Below are 4,887 nucleotides of genomic sequence, written 5' to 3' on the forward strand. Positions count from 1 at the left end.
AGGAAGTTTGTGGCACGCGCTCTTTGCACTCAGTCACTGCGCCTCTTGTTTGTAGGCTACGTAGACTATTCGTTTTGGTCATCATCTCCAGCAGGGACGTGTATCGGTTACCGTTTTGCCCTTGTGTGTGAGAGATATGATTCCATATTCAAGAGAAAGTTATGTAACTCTGCTCTATGCAAATCGAAAAACCGTTGGTAGTATTTTACAACTGGGCAAATTATTAACATTGTGCACAATTTGCTTAATATTACCTGGAACCAAAATGGTTCTGTCTGGAACCAAAAAGGGTTATTCAAAGGGTTCTACTATGGGGACAGCCGAAGAACCCTTTCAGGTTCTAGATAGCAGCTTTTTTTCTAAGAGTGTACCCCGCCACGGTCATGGCTATAAATGGATACAGCTTTTGTCAAATAAACGTAAAAAGTTGATTTTTTGCATTTTCGCCAACCCTAACCCTTTTCCTAACTTTAACCTAATCCTCCTAACCTGCTGCGTAAATTCTGCTAACCTGCTACGAAAAGTCAAATCTGCCTAAATCTGTAACCCATCTAGTAAAAAAAAAAACTCCATCCCAACCCCACCAACCCCAGTTCAGGCTCCATTGTTAACTTTTCTCCTGGCTTCTTGAGTGTTTGCCCTGTGGATCCTGCTCCAAGTTGGCTTAGCAACTATTGTGTTTACTCCAGGGTGACTTGAAAGTAGTCGTGCTTGGGAACCATATAGAGGAGGAACTCTCTGGACAGGGGCAACACAGTCAATAATAGTGTCAAGAGAAATGTAAGGGGAATATGAGGGGAATATATGACACATTGTGCCACTGCCAAATAAATGCATTTTATATGTTGTCTCTGAGACAGGGTCAAAAACACTATATTGGGGACATTGACATATGCGGGTACCATAGAAATAGAATAATTTTTGCCAAATCAGTGTGATATCAGGGAGGTTCTGAGATTCTGAAGTGGGCAGGGATGTATTATGCCTTTTACGGTCAGTGGGTCATCTTTCAGCCCCCATCTCCTCTCTGATTACAACTGTTTCAGTGTCAAGAAGAAAACGCAGGTAAAGTAATGAGAGTATTACTGGGGAAATACATGTCAAATGATAATTTATATTGCATTTGCACTGTAAGTCTGCATTGTGAATTTTAGGCTGTGTATTAGAGTGGAAGTGTGGCAGATTGGTAATTTGGCCTCATCAATTCGATATCAGTTTTCAGCAGGAAGTCAGTGTGATGAAGACCTCTAGTGGAGAGTAGAAGGATGGCATGTGTTTAATCCTCAACAAACAGGATTCCACCAGAGGAGGCTGGTGGAAGGCGCTATAGGAGGACAGGCTCATTGTAATGGCTGGGATATAATTAATGGAACGGTATCAAACACTTCAAACATATGGAAACCACATGTTTGACTCCGTTCCATTTATTCCATTCCAGCCATTACAATGAGCCCATCCTCCTATAGCTCCTCCCACCAGCCTCCTCTGTATTTCACACATCCCTTTCCACACATTCCTTTCCCTCTTCTCACTTGCTGTCAATATTAATTAATTCCCCATTTATCATTTAATATTTGATATTAATTGCATACGAATAGTACTGTGTGTACAGGGCGGCAGGTAGCTTAGTGGTTAAGAGCATTGTGCCAGTAACCAAAAGGTTGCTGGTTCTAATCCTGAGCTGACTAGGTGAAATATCTGTCGATGTGCCTTTGAGCAAGGCACTTAACCCTAATTGCTCATGTAAGTTGCTCTGGATAAGAGCGTCTGCTAAATGACTAAAATATAAATGTGTGTAATATTAATCAGCTCACAGGACTGACGTTGGCTATGTGTGATTGTCTGTTCTGTAACCTCCTTGTATGTAAAAAGTTCTCCCTCTTGCCAGCAGGGGCTACTGTTAGTACACCAATGAGATAGTTTAGGAGTACAGTAGTTAAGAGTCCCTTTTGGACAGACATACCTCTTAAAATACATGAAATGGCAACATTTGCAGCCTTTGGAGGTCAACTATGTGATTGGATGTTGTTTTACAAGATTATCATGACGATTCTATATACTTTCAGGGTATGCTTCCTTCAAGCAGCAACATTCGGCTGATCCCACTGTGATTTGGCCTCTCCTTTCCCTCTCCTTCCCTTGGCTAAGCTAGTCACGGTGGGTTTGCAAATGTCAGAGCGTGGCAGAATATAACAGCATCACTACAAATACTGATACAGCAGTAGGGCTGGGGGCAGAGCAACAACACAGACTCTCCATCTTCACTACAAACACTGATACAGCAGTAGGGCTGGGGGCAGAGCAACAACACAGGCTCTCCATCTTCACTACAAACACTGATACAGCAGTAGGGCTGGGGGCAGAGCAACAACACATGCTCTCCATCTTCACTACAAACACTGATACAGCAGGAACACCACAATAGGGTTTATGTCCATTGTAGATGGTATTTACTGTTTACGTAACCGAGATTGTTACTTTTTCACCCTAAGATGTTTCTTTCCAACTATGTATTTGTGTACTGTATACTGTAGATTCAGTAGCTTAGCGATGGTCTAGGTAAATATGGCAGTTTTTTGGATGTCACACATTAAACTGCTATTGTGAATGTAAAAAGTATATACTGTAACAGTTGATGTGTAAATGAGTGTATACTTTGGGAGAGAGAGAGAGAGGGGGGCTAGAGTAGAGAGGGGGGTAGAGTAGAGAGGGGGGAGAGAGTAGCGAGGGGGAAAGGGGTGACAACCGTTTCTAAGAAAGAGAGATCCATTTGTACTTGTATTAATGCATTTATGGGCTTTCTGACACTTAGCCAATCAATTTCCATACTTAATGACAGTAGCAGCACTTCCAAAAGCAGCAAAGCATTGGTGTCAATGTGAAAGACTATTGGCAATTTTTCTTGAAGTTATATTAAAATAATCACTTACTGTAATGCACGTCCCGCTGGACTGCTGGCTAATTAATCCACGTTTGATTTGCTAATGACAATACAAGTCAAACACAAGGTTACTACAGGGTGACTCAACCCTTTTAGTGCAGGCAGAGCGAGACAGGGGGAATGTGTGTAGTGATTTAAAGTGATCCATTTATTACATTTTATAAATGACAGTCATTATTCATTTTTTCTGGAATGCAAAATCAAGAAAACCTAAGAGATATTCAATAGATACGCCAACACACGTCCATTACGTAAAGGATTAATGTTTTTATTTCCTGTTGGACAACCTGTAACATACAGTAATCTCATACTATATAATCATGAGTGGCTTTCCACTGTAAACAACGTTGTGGAGTGGAGTGGGTGTTAAAAAGTGCTGGCACTCTGAGCTGCCCAGGAAACAATGCCTCGTCATCACTCTAAAGGCCATAAACTCTCTCTCTCTCCTCTGAAGTATGGATGATGCCATCCACTGCGTGAATGCCAATGTAAAGGAGGAGTGTCAGCCATCCATCCCTCTGCCCTCTGAAGGCAGTCCCTCCCCCCCATCCTCCAGACAGGGATGAGCGAAGGAGAGATGGGTCTCTAAATGTCTCTCACTTCCATCCATCAATCTTACTCTATTTCACTAATGAACTTTGCAACAGAATAACCACTAACTGAGGACAATTAATGGATTGCAGTCAGAAGATGGATGCAGAGATATAGACAGAAGCCCCCACTCTTTCATTCTTGCCATGTGTTCTTTTTCTGTTCTCACTGTTGTCTTTGAGAACAGGATGATTCTAATAAAATACTGCTGACAGAACAGCTCGTATTGGAAACAGCCCTCGGGCCAAAGGCTTGTTTTTAATTTCAGTAGACCTGCAGGATCAGGCCTGGGGGTGTGTGTCTTTGGATGTTATTAACAGCACAGTTATATGGGACCTCTGATATGTTGCCTAATTCACTCTTAGAAAAAAAGGTGGTATCTAGAACCTAAAAGGGTTCTTCGGCTGTTCCCATAGGATAACCCTTTGAATAATATTTTTGGTTCCCGAAAGGGTTCTACATGGAACCAAAAAGGGTTATTCCTGGAACCAAAAAGGGTTCTCCTATGGGGACAGCCAAAGAACCCTTTTGGAACCCTTTTTTCCAAGAGTGTACTGGGCATCCTTCAGCTCCTCTACTCCCTCTGACAATCTGACAGGATGCCCGGGCCAGCACTACACCTAAATTAAGGCAAACAATGGAAACAAGGAGTCTTTTTGTAAAATGTCATGAAAAGATACAGGACATTTGTTCTGTTTAAAAAGCTTTGAAATTGGCATTAACAGCTCATTAAAAATGTTTTGCATGAAAGCGCTTTTTTTGTATACATTTGAATGGAAATCCAGTAACTTGAAACATGAAGTACAGAGTTGTTCATCATCGTCTTCCACTGCAGTGGTGATCTGTGGATGTGTAAACATAAAAGAGCTGGAGCTGCTATTTTTCAGAGCTATTGTGAGTTTTGAGAGGTAGTTGAGAAAATAAGCAAGGTCTGTTCCAGATGAGTTTGTGAACATCCCAGGGAAAAAAATAATCAATAGGCTTGTGAATGAGGTAGGCCTACAGGATTTTAGATTGGATTGAATTGAACATGGGTTGAATATAGTTCTCATTTGCAGTTGTCACTTACTGACTCCTCTTGATGCAGTGAGTAAATATTAGCACTCATAGGAGAAGAGTCTCAACATTCCAAGTAGTTCGTGGGTGGAGAGCTGTTGAGCATGAACTCTGAAATGATAATACAAATGCAGCATTACATTTACGTCATTTAGCAGACGCTCTTATCCAGAGCGACTTATAGGAGCAATTAGGGTTAAGTGCCTTGCTCAAGGGCACATCAACAGATGTTTCACCTAGTCGGCTCGGGGATTAGAACCAGCGACCTTTCGGTTACTGGCACAACGCTCTTAACCACT

This window comes from Coregonus clupeaformis, chromosome 9 (genome assembly GCF_020615455.1).
Source record: "Coregonus clupeaformis isolate EN_2021a chromosome 9, ASM2061545v1, whole genome shotgun sequence".
NCBI lineage: Eukaryota > Metazoa > Chordata > Actinopteri > Salmoniformes > Salmonidae > Coregonus > Coregonus clupeaformis.